The sequence below is a fragment of the Delphinus delphis genome, chromosome 3 (genome assembly GCF_949987515.2).
Source record: "Delphinus delphis chromosome 3, mDelDel1.2, whole genome shotgun sequence".
Lineage (NCBI taxonomy): Eukaryota > Metazoa > Chordata > Mammalia > Artiodactyla > Delphinidae > Delphinus > Delphinus delphis.
The window spans coordinates 33,123,155-33,149,510 of record NC_082685.1 but is presented as its reverse complement, the minus strand read 5'-3'; the positions used below and the strand labels follow the sequence as shown (position 1 = coordinate 33,149,510).

The 26,356-nt window shown below is 38.8% G+C and overlaps 1 long non-coding RNA gene across 1 annotated transcript in view; it reads left to right on the top strand.

The window, feature by feature from the left end:
• Positions 1 to 26,356, top strand: part of LOC132421966 (uncharacterized) — a 320,837-nt gene that overhangs the window by 49,867 nt on the left and 244,614 nt on the right. Inside the window, exon 2 of the long non-coding RNA XR_009518796.1 lies at positions 7,590 to 7,694. This is a non-coding gene — a long non-coding RNA (uncharacterized lncRNA). The remainder of the gene's footprint in view (positions 1 to 7,589; positions 7,695 to 26,356) is intronic.

Below are 26,356 nucleotides of genomic sequence, written 5' to 3'. Positions count from 1 at the left end.
TTGTGTTTCATTGATTTTTTAATTTGTATTGATAGGCTTTTATTCTTGTCCCTTTTTCTTTTGTGTAATTTCTATAGGTATTTTCTTTGTGGTTACCATAGGGCTTACATAAAAATGCCATATAGTTATAACAGTCTATTTTAAGCTCATAACTTCAATTGCTTGCAAAAACTCAACACCTTTACTCCCCTGCCCCACACACCCTAAGTTATTGATGTTAGTATTTACATCTGTTTGTACTGTGTATCCATTAACAGATTTGTTAGTTATAGTGATTTTTTAATACTTTTGTCTTTTAATTTTTATACTAGAATTAAAAGTGATTTACCCACCACCATTACAGTAATACAGTATTCTGTATTTATATATATATTTACCTTTATCAGTGAGTTTTATACTTTCTTATGCTGGTGTCTTATTTAGCATTCTTTCATTTCTACTAGAAGAACTTTAGCATTTTTTGTCAGGCAGGTCTAGTGGTGATGAATTACCTCAGCTTTTGTTTTCTGAGAAAGGCTTTATCTTTGTTCTTGAAAGACTGTTTTTCCAGGTATAGTATTCCTGGTTGGCAGTGTTTTTATTTCAGCACTTTAAATATATCATTCTACTCCCTTCTCTGCTGAGAAATCCACTGAGAGTCTTATGTGGGTTCCTTTGTACATCACACGTCTCTTTTTATTGCTTTCAAAATTCTATCTTTGCTTTTGCCTTTTGACAATTTATGTTTCTCAATGGGTATTTGACTTAGTTACTCTTATTTAGGATCTTCTGGGTTTCCTGCATTTGGATGTCCATTTCCTTCCCCAGATTTGGGAAGCTTTCAGCCACTATTTCCTTGAATACACTTTCTGCCTCTCTATCTCTCTTCTTTTCCTTCTGGGACTCCCACAATGTGTATATTGGTCCATTTGATTGTATCTCAGATGTCCCTGAGGCTTTCTTTATTCTTTTTTAATATTTTTCAATGTATTCCTCTGACTGAATAATTTCCAGTGTTTATTGATCCTCTCTCCTTCCTGATCTAGTCTGCTGTTTAGCTCCTCTGGTGAATTTTTCAGTTCGTTTATTGTATTCTTCAGGTAGGTGATTTCTGTAAGTTCTCTGTCTCTTTGTGGAAATTCTCATATTGTTCTGGCATTTTTCTCCTGATCTCAGGGAGGATCTTTATGACAGTTATTTTGAATTCTCTGTCAAGTTTCTGCTTCTTTAGGGTCAGTTCTGGAGATTTATCTTGTTCCTCTGTTTGAACTGATTTCCCTGTTCTTTCATTTTTCTTCACTCTCTGTATTGGTATCTGCACATTCGACAAGTAGCGACTTCTCCTAATCTTCATGGACTCGCTTCATACAGAAGAGACTCCCACTCATCAGCCTGGCCAGAGATTCTGGGTCTCTCAAACCTTTGTGCTTGTCGAGTCTGTTTTATTCTTAGTGGCCTCAGGCATCTAGATTTTGTTGGGTCACATCAGTATTTTTAGATAAATACTGAGGCAAGACTGAGGCCAATTCCTCAGGCAGCCTTCAGGTAAATTGGGTCATTGGACGCTCTGTCCAACTCTTCCCCTCCTCGGGGACAAGCTAGGAGCTTGGGTTTTTCATCAGCTCAACATGTGCTGAGCCAGGGGGAGTGGCTATGATGACTGCCAGCCCAAACCACTATCACTGTTCTCACTGGCCCCAGGGGGCTATAGTGTGCCATGTTCGTCAGTGCTCTGAGAGCTACATGGAAGCCAGTTGTCTGGGTAGTCCCATAGGAGTTGGGGCATCGAACGCACAGTGAACCCTTTCCCCTCCCCTGGGAGAAACTGGCAAATGGAGTTTTTGGTCCCAATCATATGGTGCTATGCTAGGGATAGGGATTTTGGAAAGAAGGTGTCTCAGATTTTCCTGCCAGCTCCAGTGTGGCTGGTTTCTTGCTCATTTGAGGCATGGGAGCTTCTTAACTCATTTCTGGATTTCTTACAAATGGAATCTGTCTGTGAAGGCATTCCTATTCCACCACCTTGCTGGTGTCACTCCCTCTTTTTGGCTTGTTTTGAGGAGGAAAGGAGGTAAAGGATGAAAAGTGCTTAGCACAGGGCACTGCAAATATCAAACGGTCAATAAATAAATGTTGATAGTGATATTGTTAAAATGTTAGGATCGCCATTTCCGGTCCAGGTTTCAGTGTTAGGCTGTAGATAGTGAAAACATGCCCATGATAAGTTCTGATCAGCTAAGGATAGTTGACAATACTATAGGGATGGAATGAGTGACCAAAGTCATCTATATTATAAATTTGCCTGTGTACATATATCTGGGGTCAGTAGCAGAATAGTAATATTAGACTAACATAATAATTTGCTAAATATTTATCACAGACTGAATTACCAGAGATTGAAAGGGGAGTAGGACAAGTTCTCTTTCTTAGATGAATTTACATTTTGGAGGAGAGAGACATATTAACAAATAACTGTCATGCAGGCTAATTGGGTACCTTGGTAATACAAAGGATTAATTCCTCAGGGTGGGACAGAGAGGGTCAGGGAGAACCAAGGAACAGGAGTTTGCCAAGTGGAGAAGTTGAGGAAGGATATTCTTTGCAGAGCAGTGTCACTGTGGCATGAGCTCTGAATGGCTAAAGCAACGTCTGGGTGTGTGTCTTAGGGGGGGGTGTGTGTGTGTGTGTGCGCGCGCGCGCGCACACGCGCATATAAGGAGTGTCCAGAGTTGAGGTAAAATGTAGCTGAGGTTGATCTTGAGTTTTCCAAGTGATATAATCCAACTTTTGCTTAGAAAGTTAACTCTAATAGAAATAAAGACAGTGCATCAGCAAGAGGAGAGGTTGGGAGCAGGAACTAAGAGAGATATTCCAGGTATAAATTAGGCAAGGACTGAAGAGGACAGAGGGGGAAGTTTTGAGTTGGGCAAACAGGGAGTCATCGACAAGGTTTTCCAGATAAACGTCAGGGAGTTCTGACAGTAGTCCAGAGGATTAAGGAAGTAAGAATGAGCAGTCTGTGAGAATACTCTATTCGTTTAAGAAGTTTGATAATCAAAGAGGCAAAGGGATGGGGTTAGTAGGCTTGAAAATTAGGCTGAATGGAAGGAAGCTTTTCCTTTTAGGAGAGACTTGTAATATTTAAAGATAGAGGGAAAGAGATGAGAGGAATTTAGGATGCAAGAGCAAGTAGCTAATTGATGAATAAGGTTCCAGAAGTAGAATAAAACCAATAGCACAGGTGTCAGGCATGGTCTTGGAAGAGATTAGGATCCGATTTTTCTCTAACATATAAAGGAATATGAATTAAGATGCTAGTAAGAGTACTCATACTGACCTCTCCTATTTTTTTTTCTTTTATGATAAATTGATGTGATGAAATGATGAACTTTGAATGTATAATAAGGCAATTGGGCTACAAAGTCACACAGATGTGGATAAGAAGGATAAATATGTTTTAGAAGTGAGGGAAAGGAACCATGTGGATCATGGCTCGTGTTCCTTTTGTACTGTCAGCAAGAAGCATCAAGTCATGTGTTAAAGCCAGTTTTGATTATACATGCTCCAGGAGGTAGCATATTTCCATGTTCTACCTCTCCATGGTCCTGAATTCCTTTTATATTTTATTAAAGTCATGAGACTTATCTCCCTTATTATAGGGACACCTCAAATCCCTTCTATAAAGTAGTGGATAAAACATGAATAAGTACTGAGGATGTCTCAAAAACAGTCTACACATAGGAGAGATAGGGCCATATTACTGATGACTTAAAAATGATAAAAAATTGGAAGAGATACGCCTGTGCCTTTGTGTTCAATCCGGACATCTTGAAGTTAAGAAAAGGACTTTAGACCATGACAGGCACCTGCCACACAGCAGTGGCAGGCTGAGAGAGCACAGAGAGTCTCACAGATTTGAAGGCTATTGTGTGTCATGGTTTACTTCAGTGATTCAATAAGTCAAGATCAGAGTCTCTTAAGACTGTTAAACTCTCTGCCCGAATTTGTTCCTCTCTATGGTGAAATTACCCAGAATGCTAAAGATACAATCCTCTCTTGATACGGTCACGAATTGACTAAATCCAAAAGCCAACATAACCAATGTGAAGTTTAGCGCTGTCCTTTCTAAGAGACTGAGCACCAGTATAAATCTCTAGACATGGAAAGACACAAGAAAATTATTTTTCAGAGTCTCTGATTAAACACAATAAATTAGTTAAGCACTACCACTGAGATTTGTGCTCTAGAAGTAGAGTACAGAACTCCAGTGAGAGCTTGCTGGAGACCTTAAGAAAGGAATGAATTGCATCTGAGAGAACCTTACACTTCAACAGAGAAATAAAACAGACTGCAAGTATTTGTAGAGTTATGAGAAGCTATAAATGGGATTTTGTTTGCTCTGAAAATATAAGGGGAGGGCCTTTATTTTGCAGGGAGGCTCAAGATGGCACTCCAACTAGCTGGAGAGAAAGTTTGACCATTAACTAGACAATAGTATTCTCCAGGTAGGAGCCCTCCAGGCAAGAGTCTGGCCTATTTAAAATAGAGGAAACACAACCTTTTGAATACAGTCATATCGTATGATTTATTTTGCTTTCAAAGATACCTTCACTGACTTCTGCGGTCACTAAATGAGAATAAACACCCTTTCTTTACCTTTTCCTCCCCTTTATCAGTAACATCGAGGTGGTTCTTTGTAGTTCCCTTTAGTCAGGACTTTAATGCGCACCCTCCCGACCCCCACTGTCAAACCCAAGTCTTCTATTCTCATAATAATGAAATGGGAAGACCCCTCTTTGTTAACTTTCTATAGGAGCTGAAGTTCCCATTGGGCCATAATTGGTAACCAGAGCTGAAGGCTTAGCAGTTAAATTCTCCATGAAAATATATGAATAAAAGTAGAAATGTTACGGGCTGATTTTTTCACTAAACTTCTGCCAGCTCTTGCAGTGTTTTATGAAGAGATGCCAGCATATTCAATAAATCTCGGCTGGCTGTTGTCCAGGAGAAATTATCACCAGCCCGTTGAAGGATCTCTAGCTGCTCCTTAGGAAAGGGAGGGGAGGAAGAATCATTCTGGTTCATTCTGAGTTGTGCATTACACATTAAATTAAAATATATGTTTCACCCATTTAGCAGTCTGAATAATAAAAGCTGTATACAGCTGCAACAACTCTGCTCTATGCATTTTAATGACTGATTTGTGAATATACTAGAATTATAACTGCTATTCAAATATTTTCCTTTTTTAAGAAGTCACAAATCCCTCCCTTTAAAAATACACAGACAAACACTTTATAATCTTTTAATAATTTGTACTAGAGAATTTTAAAGCTTAGAATATGTGGAAATTATTTGTTTTAGGACGAGTAAATATAATGGGCTTGTCAATATGGTATTCAAATAACTGTAAAAATATTTGGAGTGTCTCCAACGAAAAGAACCTAACTCGATCTCTGCATTCAAATGAATTCTAAATGGAAAAAGTGATATACAGTTCAAAAGGAAGCATTAGACTCTAAAGCACCTTTCCATTTCTCTAAGGAATTGTGATCTACTGCTCAAATAGACTTTTAAATGGCTGTTGAGTTTTCAGGCTTCTCAGATATTCATACTTAAATCAGTTTGAACTAGTTAAGTAGAGTCACAATTAGAATTGTAATTTCTTTTCTTTCCATTTTTAACCAGTTGTGAAGAAAGCTAATAAAATTGGAAAATGAGCATATGCGACCTTTAATATGAAAACTAGGTCTTAGAAGGGTGAGACAGTGCTTTATCAGCCTCCAGAGGGTAGTTTTCTAAGCACAATGCCAGTTTTAACATAGGATCTGCGTACTTTTTGTATGATGAACCGTAAACCAGAAGCTTTCTCTAATGGGTTCTAAAAATCAGGAGATTTAGATTCAACTTATGAGAAAAAAAAAATGGCATGTTACGACAAAGGTAATAATATATCAATAATATCCTCAATTTCCCATAGAAACTTAGAAAAATATCTATTAGCTAAGCAGCCAAAAGTTTATTTTAGGATACGTATGATCGATGTAAGGAAATTCTCAGTAATTTACCATTAATTCAGATGTCCATTCTTAAGTTGGAAACATGTCAGTAAAATATGAAGTTCTATGGCATCTTTAGCAGAGCAAACGAACCGAAGTAATCCCCTGTATTGTTTCCTTATTTCACCCTCAAATAACCCTCAGTCTACTAATTGCCCCCAGGATCACATTTTACAAAGCATGGTTTCCAAGAAACAATTTGAAGAATTTTAGAAGCTGAAAAATAATGCTTTATTCCTGAGTGTATTAGTGGTTTGTAACACTGATGATTCAAGCTTCTTCCTAAGCAATTTTTTTTGCATCTGTAAACTGATCTAAATGTTTGTTATGAGGATAAATTTAGAAAAGCTCATTTGGAATTGTTACTCTAGAGCAGGGGTCAGTAAACTTTTTCTGTAAAGGAAAACTTCGTGCGTAATTTAGACTTTGGGGACCCTCCCTGTCACACTCAGTGAACCTGGCCATTTTAGTGCAAAGGGAATCATAGACAGTGTGCAAACATATGCATGTGGCTGGTGGACTTGGCCCTTGAGCTGTTCTAGAGCAGTGATTCTCATTTGGTGTTGGGTGTGATGGGGAGGGAACTTTGGAAAGTTCATTGGGGGATGAAATTCAGGAGAGCCTCTGCTGGAAATTTTCATCTTTTTCCTATCAAGAGTTAACAGGAAAGGACTTCCCTGGTGGTCCAGTGGTTGACTCCACCCTTCCAGCGCAGGGGGTACAGGTTCGACCCCTGGTCGGAGACCTAAGATCCCACATGCTGTGCTGCGTGGCCAAAAAAAATTTTAAAAACAGTTAACAGGAAATATTTTTTGGTTTTGGCTAAAATAATAATTTGATTGGGTTTCTAGGTCATTAAAATTGCCCAAATAATAGAAATGAGGATCAGAAATCACTTTTAATATTACTATATCATTAACATATATAATATAGAATAATGATATCCAATAGAAATATCATACAAGACATATATATGATTTCCAGTTTTTGAGCAGCCATGTTAAAAAAAGAAACCAAAACAGGTAAACTTAATTTTAATAATGTACTTTATCAAATATATATATAAAAATATTATCATTATGCTATGTAATCAATATTAAACATTATTAATGGGATATTTTACATTTTTTTTTGTACAAAGCCTTTGAAATCTGGTGTGTATTTTATGCTTACAGCATATTTCAACTTGGATTAGTCACATTTCCAGCGTTCAGTGGCCATATGTGGCTAGTGAGTACCATACTGGATAGAACAGGAAAAGATCATGTAATATGTTACTTTTACTCACTGGATTATATTTTGAGAATAAGTGATGTAAAACATAGGCCAGATTAATGTTCTCCTTCTACTCCCCTGTAACACTGAGCCTGACAGCAGCCTAAAAGGTCTTCATAAATGCAGCATTTTGGAAAGCCACTGCTAATCAAGAGAGCTGGCATGAACCTCTCTACAATCTATATAGAGACCATAAGATGAATTCAACCATGTAATTGATCATTTAACATCTCAGGACTCATTTCAAACAGTCATTTTCTTTTATTTGCCAACCAGGGGTCAACAATTCCAATGCCAGGAGAGACCAGAGAGATAGAAGTGAGAGAATCCAGCTGGGTGAAGACAGTGGAGAGTGATGGGACCATCTGTGGCAAGTGGCAGGTATGTACCCTTCCTGAAGTATCCACATTCCAAAAGCTAAACACTGTGTCAGCAGAACAAACACATCTGCAAGACCACCACTGGATGTCCAGACCTGTTGGTTTACAGTCCCTGCTACATACGTTAAGTCTAAAGATGTGGCACTATTCCAAGAGAATTAACACTATTATTGTACCAGTACTTGTCTGATCTCTGACAGTTGTAGGGGGTGGGATCAGGTGATTTGACCCCAGCCTCACCTCTCCCTCTGCCCCTTCTATCTTACATGGGGTTTCTGCTCACTTCGACCTGAGAGTCTGTCACAGATCTCCTTTGCTTGCAATTCCTCTACTCTTCTTTAGCAACCAGGAAAAAATGCCCCTCTCTGAAGCCTTCCCAATCTCTAATGTTCATAGTTGTACAGATCCACAAAGCCAAAATTCAAAAAGCTCTGGAAGCTAAAAGCTTTTAAAAACTCATCTGGTGATAAAAATCTTGCCTGATCTGAACTCATTTATCAGCAAAATCTGACTTTGCTGGACAGGAGTCTCTTTATAGGTCTTTATTTAGCTAACAGTTGTGAAAATTCATATTGCAGAAATATTAATATTTTGACTATAGGGGCTGTCCTATATTCACTGGAAGGATTGTGTAATATATGGTGTTTGTACCATGCTATGATTCTAACATCAGAAAAGTTCTGAAACACATCTGGCTCCAAATATGCCTTTATTAGTGAAGCTTTATTCCTAGTAGTGGAAGTAGGCGTATTAGTAAATAGTTATTTAACACAAAATATGCTCCAGGTCCCTTATGTATTTTAACTCTTTTATTCTGCACAAGTCAATTAGGTAAGTATTATTGTTACCTTCGTTCATAGATGTCAACAGTAAATTAATAGAGTTAGGTAACCTTCCTAAGGTCACACAGCTCCTACGTGGCACCACCTGGCAATGCCAGTCATCAAACCCAGATGGTCTGGCTAAGAGTCTTTCCTGCTGTGCAAAAGCATCTGTCTAAGTGTTGGTTATGGGTTCCCCTCAGTTGACATTTACTGTGTGAAGGTTCTGTCTCCTGAACTAGAATTCCTCCTCCTTAAAAGCAGAACTTGTCTCCCTCCCCCATACTACCTACCTGGTAAGGGTATGAACCTAACAGCATTTATCGTGAAGAATGGCTAGGTTAAAAAGAGCATTATGAATTTCAGTAATTTACTATGGATCCCGCAGGTCACGGTCCCACTTGTTCTGTCTTCCACAAAGCTGATTTAACTTTGTGTGATGTGACAGTTACTAAGCTCTGCCTCTCTCAGTGAAAATAAGCACAGGCACAAGCATATATGCTATCACCTTAACCACAGTGAAGATAAATTCTGCTTCTGGTTCCTGCTTAGTTAATGCTTATTCTGATCTACGCAGTATGTAAGAGCTATTTGTGTCTTTCCTCGGTGTATCCTGTATCGTTTATGCGGCGGTACTATTACTGTTCCCATGTTACAGATGAGAAAACCAAGATTTGGAGATGTGTGATTATGATGCTGGGAAGTGGTGAAATTGTATTAAAATGTAGGTGGTTTGCCCCAGGAGGCCGCAATCTTCCTCATCTTCCTTCTTTACCTCTGGCTTTCTTCTGAGACTACTTTCTAGGATACAAGTCACTTTCTAACTTGAGTCTTCCTTTCTTCTCATATCTCTTGCCACTCCAGTTACGTTGGAGGGCTGGAGAGTTTCTTAATATTCTATTCTTTCGCCATAGACAGTACTCATGTATCCTCATAACAGTATTATGGATTTGTGCTTTTGGTGTTTCCACGTAACAGATTTGGAAATTGAGGCTCATAGGCTTTAAGTAATTGACTCAGATCCACGTAATTTGTGGCTGAACTGGGATTAAAGTGTAAGTTCACTGATCTAAAATCTCACACACTGACGGCTCACGTTTCCCTGCTTCTCGTTAAAGTAGTTTCATACAGTTTCAGCGCTCTAAGAACAAATTATGATTATTTTAAAAAAATATCAAAGTAACCCGTGGAACTTCTTCTAATTGAACTTCCTACCTACTGACACAATGAAGAAGCATGAACCTAACTGAATAGTCTCCTCAGATTCACTCGGGGCATATTTTTAGTCTTAGCATAAAATATTTCCTCTGTGCCTCTGTTCAGCCTATACATTTCATTTTCAAAGCTAGAGTCTTTTTCCAGTTAATCATATTTATTGGCAAAATACAGCCTAAGTCACTGAAACAAAAACTAAATGAAGTAAGAGAACAAAGGTTGAATAAAGAAGTTCTGGACAAAAAGCCTTTGACCACAAATGGATGCCAGATTGGGAATTTTAGTTTTCTTCAAAAATGATTAATCATAGCAGTCACTAGTAAACAGTAATACGTATTTGTGTGTCACCTCTTTATGCATTAAAAAAGATCAGAACTGGGCTTCCCTGGTGGCGCAGTGGTTGAGAGTCCGCCTGCCGATGCAGTGGACACGGGTTCGTGCCCCGGTTCGGGAAGATCCCACAGGCCGCGGAGCGGCTAGGCCTGTGAGCCATGGCCGCTGAGCCAGCGCATCCGGAGCCTGTGCTCCGCAACGGGAGAGGCCACAACAGTGAGAGGCCCGCGTACCGTTAAAAAAAAAAAAAAAAAAAAAATCAGAACAACCCAGGACCCACTCATTCTGTTTGACTGTTGGAATATTTTTTTAAAAAACATCAGTGTAGTTTAAAAAAAAAAAAAAGACTTTATGAGCACCCTGATTGATTGGAAGTTAAAAAGAAGAGCAGACTTCTTCCTTTCCTTGGGCTCTCCAGTCCTGTGGGGATGTCTCTAGATCTTCAAATAAGTCCCTCCAAGGGAGAAAAACGCCACCACTAACAATATGTAATCTCAGTGCCTGGAGACTCCCTGTCACCTCACTTTGGAAGTGTTTGGTGAGCTATGCAGATCACGAAGATTGGGTAATAAAAACCCACCACCATCCAACCAGGGAAATCTATTACTCACCTCTTCTATTAATAGAGTTAGAGCTTCGATTTCACAGTGCAAAAAGCTCAGATTTATTTTGCTTACTTGAATCTCAAAGCTTGAGTGCTCTCCGATTGTGAAATATAAATTCTGCTTGCTTTTAAACTAAATAATAGTTCTATTTATAATACTTGTCATAGCCTTTGTACTCCTTTTTTGCATATAAAATGCTGCAATACATATACCTACTTTCACATTTCTTGTAGGGTGAATTTAGCATACTGATTTCTAAGAAAATAGGGAAAAAAGAGCCACGCTCACCTGGAGGGGGGCATGGAGGTGTTGGGCAACTGTTGTCCATTCCACCCACTTATAAATGAGAGGTGAAAATCCGTCCTGTTCATTTATAAATTCATATGGAGCCTTTCTTTGTGTTGAGCTGTTTGATTTGATAGTGGAAACGTGATGAGGGTTCTGTTATAAGACAATTCCATTTCTCAGGATGCCTCCTACCTTCTGTGTATGTATCATTTCGAAAAACGGTGAATAGCAGCTTAAGCAACTAATAGCCAATTCCAGTTCCCATTTTTATCTGTGGGAGACAGTTTCTCTGTTAAAATGGTAACAGTTAAATGCAAAACTAACCTAACAAGCCATTGGGTGGCACTGTTGCTCCACTGAGTTCTTGGTTAAAGAACATTTCTCTTATACTAAAAAAGGAAAAGAAATGAAACCTAAGTATGCCTTAAAGAAAGTAGCATTGTTTAAATGGGACAGTTGGATTTCCTCTGCTTCTTTGATTCTTTCTATCCACTAAACACCCTTTGACCCAGGAATGACAAGTAGGTTTAAACTCAGATGGCAATATCAACCGTTTGGTCGATGCCACCTGGAGCCTAGTGTTGAGAAGGATTCTGATGCCATATCCAAGTCAATGGGTTGTATGGAGAATGTTATGGATTGATTAACAGTATCTACTGTGGGTGCAGAATATTGGAATGGTGACTAAACTTGTCATTCTTCCTGTAGAATTCTATATAATGAGTGCCTACGATAGAAATAAATTCTATACTACCATTGGGGCTAGGTAGAGAAAATATGAGAGGAGTTTTTTTTTTTTTTTTTTATGTGAGAGTAATGTTAGGTGGTATGTTGAAAGTCAGACTATTATAGCATATCGTGCATCTTGCATAATATGAGTATGACCTGAACTATATGTGTCCTCTTTTCTTGCCTCACGTAATCCACTCAGAGTTTTAAAGATTATGAGAAAGTGGTGTCATTACCACAAGGAGGTTAATAGTTTTTGGCTGGTTAGTGCCAAAAAAGATGGTAGAGGCCAGAAAAAGATGTCTTCATAATACAAGAAACCTCAAAGCCCCAGGAACATACTCATTTTAGAGTTGAGAATCCTATTTAATTTTAGATCTATTATGGTCTTAAGATTTACCATAAAAGAACTATGACTATCACATATGTGTGAGTCTATGAGTACATTAAACTTTCCCTGTCCCCTCTGAAGATCTTACAGTATTCCTTGACATGGGGTATTTACTGAATGTGCTCTGCAGTAGCGTTTTCTGTGATGTTGGAAATGATCTGTGTTTATGTTGTCCACCACACCAGCCGCATGTGGCTACGGAGCACTTAAAATGTGGCTCCTGTGACTGAGGACTTGGATTCTAAATTTTTGTGTAATTGCAATTAATTTGAATGTGAATATAAATAGTCCAGTGTGGCTACGAGCTATTGTATGGGACAGTGAGTTGTAGTTACTGCAGAAATGATTAACACTTGGGTTTGAAGAATTCACAGCCTATCAAACCAGATGGCCCTCATATAAGCAGAGTAATGCCCAGTAAGGATAGTAAAGGTTTATTAAGCATTCACTATGTGTATGGCACTATTTTAAACATTTTATATATTTGGTCTTCCCAACAACATACGAAGAAAATCTTTTATCCCCATTTTACAGATGAAGAAAATTATAGCAGAGGGATAAGCCCTGAAATATTAGATAGGTTCCCAAATGGGATATGTTGGCCCTCTGTACCCACTAATAGTTTGGTTTCTTTTCCAACAAATACTGTTTCAATGTGTGTTCACTGTTTACCTAGAAAGGGGGTTGAGTCGGTGGTTGGAAGGGGCAGAGAAGGATGAGGCCCACTTACAAACTGGAGTCCTCTTCAGAAAACATTGTGTTGGGGCTCCTTGGGAGCCCCATCTTCCTCCCTGCCCTCTAAGTAGCTTATCAAAGTGCTTCTTCTAAGCAAACAGATTTCCTTCCTGGGAGGTTTTCTGGCAAATACAATTCCCTCCAGCACCTCATTACATTTACAGCATTGTTCTAATTTGGATAAGAATCTTGGGCAGCTGCCTATACCTGACTCTGCGGGGAGCACACAGCTTAGGTTGTCTTGTTGCCAAAGGATGGCAAAGCTTTACTTGAGAGTACAAAATCAGTGTAGGCTTCTGTGATGGACAGAACAATGCCCTCCACTCCAAAGATATCCATGTCCTTATCCGAAGAACCCATGAATATGTTACTGTACATGTGAAGAAGGAACTTTGCATGTGTGATTAAGTTAAAGATTTTACAATAGGAAGACCATCCTGGGTTACAACAGGTTGGTCTGATGTAATCACAAAGAACCTTGTAGGAGAGAGGCATGAGGTACCCGGAAGGCTTTTAAGGTGCAGAAAGGGCCCAAGAGACAAGGAATTTAGGTGGTGCCAAGAATCTGTAAAAGGCAATGAAACAGATGCTCCCCAAGAGCAAGCTGGTCTTTTTTGAACTTCTCAGGTCCAACACTGTGAGGTAATAAATTTGTGTTGTCTTAAGTAATTTGTTGCCACAGGAGTAGGAGACTAATACGGCTTCTTAGACAGGGAGACTTTTGAGAATTGTCAGGTAGAGAAAAGAAGGGTGTTCCAGCCAGAGGACCCAGCAAGTTCAAAGGCATGATGCTCCAAAACAGCATTCAGTGCATGGGAACAGTGTGTATCTCAGGGTAGGCAGCAACTGAGGGATGTTTCAGGGAAATAAGATGTGGTACAGGAAAGGGAGCATTCTGGTTTCGCTGCTAATCCCTAGCATTCTGAGACCAATCCCAGGGCCATGCTTTCCTCTTCTGGACGACATGTGACCTCAGGAGTCTCCTGTGGTTTTACTCTATGTATTTCTCTTCCCACAGAGATCAAAAGAAAAACCCATAAATATTTGCTACAGGGAAAGATGAAGGATCCCGAGCCACTAAAAATAAGAAAGAAACTTGGAAGAGAGAAAGCTATTTCTGTTACGTTAGATAAAATTTTTTGCTGGCGTTAGAAATTGAATGAGAAGAAAGAAAATGATCAACTTCAGGTTGGACAAAGGCTCCTAAAGGAAACCTTTTTGAACCGTATAATATATCTTATGCTTTCATCACATTATGTGTATATATATACATATATATATATCTTACAGCAGGATGGTGAAGAGTAAAATTAGTTAAGTGGGGGTGGCAGAGTCAAGATGGCAGTGTAGGAAAACACAGAGTACGCATCTCCCCTCCACTAGGGTGCCTGCCGGATGCTTGGGGGGACTTCAACACCCAAGGAGATGGGAGGAACCCCCAAGTGAACCAGTAGGATGTGGGGGTGCTGAGGGGGGAGGAGAAGTGGAGGCTGGACAGGACCGGCGCTGCTGAGGGGTGGCTGAGAGGGGGGAGGTGTTCCCACACCTGGAGTGACCCTCAGGGGCTCGGATCAGGGGGGAGCATGACCAGAATTTCCCCTGCCCAATCAGCCGGGGAAGTCTGCCCTGCTCTCGGCCAGGTCCTGTACCCTCAGAGGCCACCTCTGGGCTGCATAGGTCCTGGGGACATAGGAGGAAGGCTGGGGCAGAACAGGAGAGGCAGGTGGGAGGGGCCCTCCAGGACCAGAGGGTCAGGAGAAGGAGCAGAGGGCATTTGACCCACCCAATCGGGCCCAGGAAGCCTGCTGGGCTCCCAGGTGGGGTCCCCTGCCCTGTTAGACCAGAGGCGGGAGGTGCACCAGGGACCCTTCTGTTTCGTTGAGCAGAAGCCCCAGCCCCTCACACCTCCCAGGGCCTTTTCCAGCCCTGTGGGTCCTAAGCATAGGCCCCGCCCACCACCCAAACCCCACCCCTACTTAGGCCCCGCTCTCCACAGCCAAGGCCTTTTCCACCTTTTTTTTTTCTTCCCCCTTTTTTACTATTGTGGTTCTGTTTTATCTTCCAGTGTTGTTTCATCTATATTTTAATTTTTATATTCTTTCTAACATATCTGTGAGTTTCCTAATCTAATTTTATTTTTACTTTGTTATTGTTCACCTTTTTTTTTTTTTTTTTTTTTTGCCTCCCCGCGTGGCTTGTGGGATCTTGGTTCCTGAGCCGGGGGTCGGGATAAAGCTCATGAGGTGGGAGCTCCTGGATTAAACCACTGGATTAACAGAGAACCTCAGACCCCAGGGAATATTCTTCAGAGTGACGTCTCCCAGAGGTCCTCATCCAAGCACCAAGATCCAGCTCTACCCAACAGCCTACAAACTCCAGTGTTGGAAGCCTCAGGCCAAACAACCAGTAAGACAGGGACACAATCCCACTCATCAAAAAAAAGAAAAAAACAACAAAAAAACAATGAGACAGCAAAAAATTCTGTCACAGATGCAGGAGCAAGGTAAAATCCTATAAGACCAAATAAATGAAGAGGAACTAGACAATCTACCTGAAAAAGAATTCATAGTAATGATAGTAAAGATGATCCAGAATCTCAGAAATAGAATGGAGGCACGGATTGAGAAAATACAAGAAATGTTTAACAAAGATCTAGAAGAACTAAAGAAAAAACAAACAGAGATGAACAACACAATAACTGAAATGAAAAATACACTAGAAGGAATCAATAACAGAATAACTGAGGCAGAAGAATGAATAAATGAGCTGGAAGACAAAATGGTGGAAATAACTGCCAAGGAGCAGAATAAAGAAAAAAGAATGAAAGAATTGAAGACAATCTCAGAGACCTCTGGGACAACACTAAATGCACCAACATTCGAGTTATAGGGGTCCCAGAAGAAGAAGAGAAAAAGAAAGGGACTGAGAAAATATTTGAAGAGATTATAGTGGAAAACTTCTCTAACATGGGAAAGGAAATAGTTACCTGAGTCTAGGAAACACAGAGAGTCCCATACAGGATAAACCCTAGGAGAAACACACCAAGACACATATTAATCAAAGTAACAAAAATTAAATTCAAAGAAAAAAATATTAAAAGCAGCAAGGGAAAAACAAAAAATAACATACAAAGGAATCCCCATGAGGTTATCAGCTGATTTTTCAGCAGAAACTCTGCAGACCAGAAGGGAGTGGCAGTATATGCTTAAAGTGATGAAAGAGAAAAACCTACACCCAAGATTACTCTACCCAGCAAGGATCTTGTTCAGATTCAACAGAGAAATCAAAAGCTCTTCAGACAAGCAAAAGCTAAGAGAATTCAGCACCACAAAACCAGCTTTATAACAAATGCTAAAGAAACTTCTCTAGGCGAGAAACACAAGAGAAGAAAAAGACCCACAAAAACAATCCCAAAACAATTAAGAAATGGTAATAGGGACATACATATCGATAACCTTGAATGTAGATCGATTAAATGCCCCAACCAAAAGACACAGACTGGCTGAATGGATACAAAAACAAGACCCATATATATGTTGTCTACAAGAGACCCACTTCAAACCTAGGGACACATACAGACTGAAAGCGAAGGGATGGAAAAAGGTATTCCATGCAAATGAAAATCAAAAGAAAGCTAGAGTAGCTATATTCGTATCAGATAAAATAGACCTTAAAATAAAGACTGTTACAGGAGATAAGGAAAAACACTACATAATGATCAAGGTATCAATCCAAGAAGATATAACAATTATAAATGTTTATGCACCCAACATAGGAGCACCTCAATACATAAGGCAAATGCTAACAACCATGAATCCTCCTCTAACATCTGGCTTTGTGTGCTGGACTGTGGGCCCAGCTGAGGGTGGGATAACAGACCCCCTTTAAACAGAATCTGTTCGCCTACGACAGTGGGGTATTGATTGCCTTGGATCTGGAAGAAGCTTTAAATAATTGTATTATGTTTGTACCTCACTTGAAATGGCAGAGCACAGTGGTTAAGGACACTGAGTGTCAGCTCTTGCACTAACTAGCTGTGCCTTTGGCTTCTCTGCCTACCCTCTCTAAAATGGGAGTGGCGATAGTAGTAACCTAATAGTGTGGTGGTGGGCAGCATATGAGAATAGAGACTTAAAGTACTTCCCCACAGCGTAGCCAGGGTGATATTTTATTTATTTATTATTATTATTTTTTTTTGCGGTACGTGGGCCTCTCACTGTTGTGGCCTCTCCCGTTGCGGAGCACAGGCTCCAGACGCGCAGGCTCAGCGGCCATGGCTCATGGGCCCAGCCGCTCCGCGGCATGTGGGATCTTCCCGGACTGGGTCACGAACCCGTGTCCCCTGCATTGGCAGGCGGACTCTCAACCACTGCGCCACCAGGGAAGCCCCAGGGTGATATTTTAAAACATAAACCGTATTATATGTACACAAGACGCAAAGGATTTGACAGCTGCCCAGCTGACCTCATCTCTGAGCATTCTCTTCTCCACACCATGCTCCAGTCACTCCAGCTTTTTTTTTTCTTTTGTTTCTTTTACACACAAACTAATTCCTATTTTTCCAGCAAAAATCTTAATGCTGACTGTTTCCTCTGCCTGAATGTTCTTCTCCCAGCTGTTTATAGAGAACTTCCCTGACAGCTCAATGAAAATGTAGTTTCTCTCCATCCCATGGTGACCTTCTATTCCTTTTCCCTATGTTATTTTCTCCACAGCACCTGCAATTGTCTATTTGTTTCTTTCTTATTTTCTGTCCCCATTCCCCTTGCCTCAATTGAGGTGTAAGCGACCTTGTCTGTCTCATTCCCCAAGGTATGGCCAGGGTTTAGAACTGTGCCTGGCGGTAGGGACTCAATTAAAAACGCATTGAATGACGGAATGAATGAGCACGCAGCCAGTTACTCAAACAAGACGATCTCTAATTTGTATCTGTGTTTGCGACACTATTTACACAAATGAGGTGGTGAAGTTGGGCCTCATGAGGGTGGTTGTTCCGTGGCTTTGCTAGTATGATTACTCTCTGAGGTCTGGGGATGGAGGCCTTTTGTCTCAGGATTAGAGAGGACTGTTTGCTTTTACAGCCTGGAATTAGCATTGCCACAGCTAATCATTTGAAACTTTCATGGTATTCAAGTGCCCATGCAGGTATTTGAGATCTTAATAGCAGAAGTAAAAAGAATATTTACATAGTTCATAAAAGGATACATTATGCTTCCTTTCTGCGTTTTACGGCACCTCATCACATTGGAGAGTGGAGTCAGTGATGCACTCAGTTTTATATTATCTCTGACTGGCACCACAGTCAGATGACCACCCTGGCTCTAAAACTTCTTGAAGCAAATCACCCATTGCCTCTGATACTAAAATGAAACTTCTTTAAATCGCAATAAACCCCCCCAAATGTTATGCAAATTGAAAAATACCCCTGTCAGAGGACTGTCAGATAACACCTCTCATTCCCAAGGACTATTTGTAAGCCTACGGAAACATCCAGAAAGAAATAATGAATTGTTCTGGTACACTGTTCTGGCAGCCCTTAATAAATCAATATGAAGGGGAGTTCTGAAGGGCAAAATGTTGCTGTCGGTGGGTGTCCGATTTAATTTTGCTCTAAATTAATATTTCGAATATGATAAGTGAGCTGGCAGGAGCAGATTTCATGATTAATTCTATGGCGTCAAAAATGCTTTGATGACACTTTAATAGCTGCTCCACTGATCTAAAAGTGCCTGAAATGGGCTCACGTGGGCCAGCTTACAAATTGCATGATAATGTGGATCCCACCCAAGGAGGAGATTTACTTTTTATTTTCAAATCTCTGCCATAGTTGGAGTAGCCGTGTTTCATCACGCAGGCAGAGACACTTTTATAGCCTTGTGAGCCACAGCTGAATGAGACATGTGGGATGAGTGAGCAGAAAGTGCCATTAGGATCGCCCCTCTAAGTCGTGCCTACTTGAAGCCACATAAATCAGCTTCCGATGGAGTCATTGCTCCCCTGAAAACGAGGGTCCCTAGAATGAAAAAGTTCGACTGCAAAAGGACCGGTAAGATACATATAACCTGAGCTCACAAATGAGAGACAAGAAGGGAACCTGAGTGTTTACTCTGGGGTCAGTATGGACCTATAAATGTCACTAGCATGATAGGCTTGTGATTACGATAACTGGGAGGCTACTGCTGACATTTTGTATTTGTTAAAAGTTTATTGAGTGCACCAAAATTTTGCTACACGATTTGACATGAAGGATATAGGTAACAGAGTACCTACACTCACGGCGCCTGTATTCCAGCTTGTGAGGCAGACATATTAATACTACATACAGAAGTGCTGAGTGGAAGATTGAACAAAGTGCTTTGGTGCCATATGGGAGGATGGAATTAGCTCTGTCTGAGGGCTTATGTGTTTCTTCTCAGTCTTAGGGAATGAATAAGGCTTGACGGGAGTACACAGGTATTTTAAGAAGAGAAAATACAGGGGAAAAGCATAAAGATGTGAAAACTCCTGGCATGTTTGAAGAATAGTAGGCAGTTCAGTCTGACTTAATAAGCACAGGGGCTTAGGGGAGGAAAGAGGCAAGACAGGAAACTTAGTTTGATGTCAGTAAAGGGTTTTGAATGTAATATTAAAGTGAGCCTTATTCGTGGGCAGTGGAGAATCAGAAATAGATTTTTAAGGAGATAGAATCATGATATACACCTTAGCAAGAATACCGAGGAAGCTATGATTATGTTGGGTATTATATGGAGAAACCTGAGTCTCACCACTAACTCAGATTTCTGCTTAGGACAACTGATTAGAATTCCCATTACCTAACATATCTAGAAGAGTAAGTTTGTGGGGAAGCAGATAAGTTTCAGCTTTGGCTGAATTGCATTTCGTAAGCTTAAACATTAAAGAGGCCTCAATTTGTTAGGCATGTGGATGTATGCCTAAGAGATCTTGATTGTAGACATAGGCTGGAGATCTCTAGCTTGGATGAGATCATGCAGGTAGAATGGGTAGAGTGAAGAGAGAAGAGGTTTTGGTCCAAGCCTTAAAGAACATCAACATTTAGAGATGAGCTGGAGAAGAAAAGATCCAAAACAGAAGGAAAATAAAAGTGAGAGAGTATTTCAAAAAATAAGGGATCAGGAATGTCAAATATTACCTAGGAGTCAAGTGTGAAAAGGACTGAGATGTCTATTGGATTAGGCACAAAGGGAGTGAAGTGGCAGACCCGTAAATGTTTGGTAGAAGGGGAATCCAGAGGATAATAAGTAAAAGAAAGTGCGGGAGCTAAATAAGTGTGGATATAGGCAGCTTTTTTAGGATTGTATTTATCTTTGATCAAGAATATTAAGAGTTCCCTCCCCACCAGAAGAAAACCCAAACTTGTTAATCTCATCTTCAGCTTTTAAAAAGTCTTCAGCATAAGCATAGTGTTTGGGGAATAAATTAAACCTGAACTGTCTGTGGTCACCACATACATCTCTTCCTTTCTGTCTTATTAGGGATGGTCTCTCATGCATGAGTTATAGTTCTTCCTGCCTTGTCAAACTATGAGTGCTATAGACAGTTATTAAAGTGGAAAGGAATTTCTCTCTCTTAGCAATCATTTTTACATCTACTAAGGGCCCATTGACTTCAAAGCAAGTTCCTCATTGTCATAATCAGTCAGTGTTTATTAAAGTCTTCATGGAATTATTTATAAGACTCAGTAGGAGAAAATGAAGAGTTGGGACTTGAGTTTGACTTCGTGTATTTAGTTTAAATAGAAATTCCTTATCTTTATATAATCCAAGCTGTCAAGTCAGAGTATGTAAAAGAGATTTGATTGACAATTATTTTTTATTTTCTTGAGAATTTTGTTTTGTATGATTTAGTTTAATTTTGTTTTGTCTTGAGCTGAACGTTAAAGGTTTGGAGATTTTTTATTTATATTTGAGAACTTTTGTCCTTCAAAACCTTTTATAATATAAATAAATATTCTATAATAATATATTATAAATATTATCTAATACTTATATAATAATTATTTATTGTACAATAAATATTATATTATTTAGTTTATTATAATGAGTATTATTATAATATAAATATTACAAAAACCTTTTATAATATAAAATGTCACTAGCATATTGACCATTATTAATTCAAGCTTACAGTTTTACTTTAAAAAGAATATTTGTTCTAGAGAATTCTATAAGGAACATCTCCTAGTAAGCTTAGATCCTCCCGATAGGTATCCAAGGACTTATATTACACTTTTCTTCCATTAGCTTTCAGACAAATCACAACCACCACCAAATAAACATTCTAATATTCCAGTGTGCACCTTGAGGCTCCCAATGTAGAGACATGGGCCTAAAACTAATCCTTATGGAAATGTGTCAAGTCTCTTCTGTGTGGATGAATATAAATAAAAATAAAAAGGGGGAAAATGATAAATCAATTCCTTTGCTTAGATTGTTTTGAATATAGGCTAAACTTTAAAAGTTGGAGGTACACGCATTGGTCTTCATATCTCATTAATGCCACAGCAAATGTGAAAGAAAAGCATTCTCATGTCTGCTGATCTTTTTAGAAGTCTATACAATATTGAATTTATATGATGGTTGGGTAAAATGTGGATGAATAACATCCTGTTATGTCTTTTATACAGAAAGGAAAGAAGAAAAACTCACAGCTTTGATTAGGTCACCCATACTAAATTTTCTTCTGATTTACTTGTTACCATTTTCTTTTTTGCCTTGGCTATTTCAAAGTAGACATCAGTGATGTTTAAGATTATTTATTATGCATTGGCATTAAACTTTTGCTATTAATATTTGTTGGGATCCTTGAAAAATTGTTAATTAAGTTCAAAAGACTTGTCTGAGAAGTTCATTCACTCTTCTTTTGTTTAATATTCTTCATATACATAGACTCATTCACTCGTTTTTTCGCTCATCTCCCAAGGAGCCTTCCCAAAATTATTACCTAACAAGTTCATGTATTTTTGGTTTCACTGGCATTTCTAAGCTGTTTGGATACAAATCTAATACCAAAGTTTGTAAATTAATGGGTAAGGGAGATATCCAGACTCATACGAATGAATCTCTTTTTGTTTGATTTAGATCTAACAAAAGTGAAATTTAAAGATGAAAACTATTTTGAAGGTCAGATACTCATTCAACCTGGTTTTGCTCATTGATAATTACTGTCTGGGATGCAGGTAATGTGGGGTGCATTCTTACTTTCTAAAGTCACTTGATCACTGAAATTCCTCCATACAAGACACTAAACCCAGCCACCTCTATCTAGCCATTGGCTGTACAGAATGCTGTTTTCCTCAGTTTTCCAAAGTTGTTCAGACTTAAAGACACCAACTTTTCCTGAAAAGGTCCACAGGAGACTGAAATGTCAAACCAGGATGCTAATTTATTAATTTACCTGGAGAAATAGAACCGTCAGGAGGTGCAGATATTGTTCTGACTTAGCACATTCTCCCCTTTAGGCCTTGGAGTATCAGGATGGTCTCCACAATCATCTCCCAAAATTGCATGAAAAATTGCATGTATATTTGCAAACCATTTTTTTTCCCTTGTGGAGAGGGCCATAACTTTCTTTGAATCTTGAAGTCAAGAATCCATGCAGTAGGCAAACTGCAAAGGGAAGCAAATTCTTAAAAAACTTCTTGACAAGCTTAGAATCAGAAAAAAAGGAAGTAGTCAGAAAAGGTGAACGTTTGATGGCATGGCCACCATATGGTATACTTTCCAGGGCAGGCAGAATCACTGTGCCGGCAGGATATCCTCATCCCCAGACGGGTTTTCACGTGTACTCTGAATGTTGTTGGTTTTCAGATAAATCTTCTCTAAGGCTTCCATAACTGATCAAGCTCTCTCCTGCTCCAAAGTCTTTCTTAAAGTATATTGCCATCTTCAATCTAGTTAAATTCAACCTTTCCAAGCCTTGAGAACTCTTTAATACTTTAAAAATGATATTATTAGCTGACCTATTTGATATTCGTTTATATTTTCAATTTCATAGGACAATCTTTATTGTTTTATTTCTACAATTTAACAGAGTTAGGAGAAGGCAGAGCATTCATGATTTTAAGGTACCGGCAGCATGAATATCAAGAGTTTTATTCTTTTGGATTATGAGGCAGTTACTGTTGAAATTAATTTATCTGTAAAGAAAAAAAAGAGTTTGATCAACTCTACTCCTCATTTTGAATTTATCTATTCAGTTTTGCCACATGATTGTCAGTTTGGGCTTTATAGATTCCTTCCACTTTATGTTTTGTATTCTACTTCATTAACTTCTGATGTTTTAAAAATTTCCTTCCTTCTTCTTTCATTGGATTTCTTATGCCATTCTTTTCTTTCTTTCTGAGATAATGTTTGATTACTTAGTGTTCAGCCTTTCTTTTTTTCGATTATATGTATTTAAGCCTATACATTTTCTCAAAGTACAGTTTTAGCTACATCCCATATGTATTGATATGTAGTATTTTTGTTATCCTCAAATCCAAAATATTTTCTAAGTCTCCGTTATATTTTTCCTTTGATTTGTGGATTATGTAGTTCACTTCTTAATTTCAAACATATGAGAAATTTCTAGTTATCTTTGAATTAATTTCTAACAATTTCATTGTGTTAGAAAATTATGATGGTTAGAGATTATGCTTGTGGAATTTCAATCCTTTGCAAATTTTTGAGATTTGTTCTTTTATTTCAACATAATAGGTTTACAAAAATATCACATGTGTGCTTAAAAATTACAGCTGTTGGGAGCAGTATATTTATGTGTAAATCAAGAGTGTGAATAGTAATCAAATCTTCTCTATCTCTGCTCATAGCTTTTGCTGCTGCTTTTATCAGTTACTGAGAGAGGAATATTAAAATCTCTTAATGTGACTGTAAATTTGTTTATTTGTAGGTCTGCCAATTTTTGCTTTATAAATTCTCCAGATTTTGCTGTCAGAGGCATGTCAATCTAAATTTTAAATCTCCCTGGTGAATTGAAACTTTTATCATTATGTGGTGAAATTCTTTGTCTCTGATGATATTTTTTTTAAATGTATATTTGTTCATTATTAGTATAGTCACCCCAGGTTTCTTTTGATTATTATTTAAAAGATGTACCTTTTTTCTGTCATTTTACTTATTAGGTTTTAGTAAAAAGATATAATTTGGATTTTTAAAATTTTGTAGTTATCTTTTAACTGAGCATTTATCCATTCAAATTTACTATAATTGCTAATATTTGATTGTTTCTTTAAATGTGGTAGGCTTGGTGTTCAAATCTATATCTGATAATTTCATTGTCTAAATTGTATCTTTTATGCTATCTGTTGTTTCTGCTGGTTTTCATTCATGTTGCCTTGTTTCTTCAAATCTAATTATCTTACACTGCTTGATGGTCATTGCCCTTGGAAATTATTTGTGGTATTTCCTCAAAGCTAATGCTGTATCTGCATATCTCCAGAATGGCTTTGCACTGCTCTGGCCACAACCATGGTGGTGGTGGTTCCTTGGCTGTCTCAAGCTATGTATAATCTTGGCTACAATGTCCCATGAGGTCCTGTCTGTGCCCACAGTTTTAAGAGACTTCTCCCCTAACCACCCCCCCCTTTTTTTCCTTTTCTACTGCTTTGCTCAGTACCAAAGTAAACATTTTTAGCTCTTGTTTCTAGAGGACTGGTTGATCCAAATAATCTAGCTTGCCAAAGTTGGAAGCCAGCAAATTCTTCTCAATGTTTCAAATACATGTGAACAGTTAACTGAAAGAATAAAATGCCTAGCAGATGTATTTTGGTGGAAGACAGTGCAGAGATAAAGATCTAGAACTGAAGGAGAATCTCAAGAGCTGTGGTGAATGAGAGTGGGATAGTCCAGACCTTTTCATTTAAATAATTTAAGAAAATAGCTGAGTAACATTAATACTGTACTTCTGTTCCCACAGCTCACAGCCAGCCCTAATATATTACTTATTCTGCAGTGATTATGCTCCCAGTACCTACTGGGAGCATAAATAGCCCTCCAGACAACAAAAATGAGCACCTCCAAAGATGTGGGAAGTGTATCTCCTTTTGAGTCTTCCCCTCCACCCCCTCTCCCTTCTTCCCTCTTTCTCCCCTTCCTCCTCTGTACAACGGGTGTTGGTTGGGACTTTAGGTGTTGGCAGTAAGCAAACACAGCCAGATGGTTTGTGATAGAGAGGAAGGAATGCTAGGAGTCGCACGGTACAGGGAAAAGCAAAACATACAAGGCAGATCTCAGAGTATGTGTTTTCCTTCAGAAATCCTCAGAGACTGAAGAGAATGAAGGAGAGTTGGGAGTCATAGTCAAGACAAACAGTGAACAGTCTTAGTAGTTTTCATCGGTTCAAGTTCTCTGAGTTCTAGAATAGCACTGTAGAGGAATTCATTTCTTTATTTCCCTTTTTTTCTTCTTGTTAGTGACTTAAAGCCTGAGCCAGGGATGGAGAAGAGGAGGGTATTGCTTAACTTCACAAGTCAGTTATTATTTTCGTCTTTTATATTAATTAAAATCAGAGTTTCATCAAAATTAAAAATCACACATATGTAGTTGATGATTTGCCAACCTCAGCACTATGGACAGTTTGGGCTGGATAATTCTTTGTTGAGGGGCTGCCCTGTGTTAACAGAATGTTTAGCAGCATCCCTGTCCTCTGCCCCCTAGACGCCAGCAGCACTTTCACCCCAGACCAAGTTGTGACAAGCAAAAATGTCCCCAGAGATTGCCAAATGGTCCTCTGGTTGGTGAGAGGCAAAACAGCCACTAGTTGAGAACTAATTTATCCTGGTATCAAATAACTGAGATTTGGTACAGAAGTGAAGGTTGGTTGTTGTCCTGTATTTGTAAAGAGAACTCTTGCTTTAATGTGAAATTTACCATTTTAGAAATTTGTATCCCAAATCATGAAAATTATAGGATTCTCACTGGTGATGATTTTTATCCAAGGAGCATGTACCTGGTCTCTTCTTTATTGTTGGGAGTATTAGTGGATAAATTGGGAGGACCTTAGGTTGTCTTTCCTGTAAAGTGATTCTTCCTCAAACTCCAGGCCTTGTGCTTGGTTTATTGACTTAATAGGCGTCAATTCACGGGTTACTAAGTGCAGAGCATGGTGCTGAGTGCTGAGCATGCCCAACAGAGCGGAACACTTGTCCAGGTGCATACGCTTTCTACAGTATTCTGCTGGTTCATTGACTAAGTTTTAGACAAGAGATTAAGAGAATGAACTGGAAGTCATTCTACAAGAGTTTGAATCCTGGCTCTGCTACTTATTATCTCTGTGATTGTGACCAAGTTATATAATCTGTATGAGTCTCAGTTTCTTCTTTATAAAGTGGAAATAAAAATGATATGTATCTCAGAAGTGTGTGATGAAGAATAAATCAGGTAATTATTACGGGCTTAAAACTAGTTATTGTTATATGCCTGGTAGCTATAATATTAGGTCTACTTTTTAATCTCTCATGTCAGCTGAAATAACTTGTTTTCTGTGTATTTTTAGAAGCTTATGATTAAAATAGAAGTCATATAAAAAA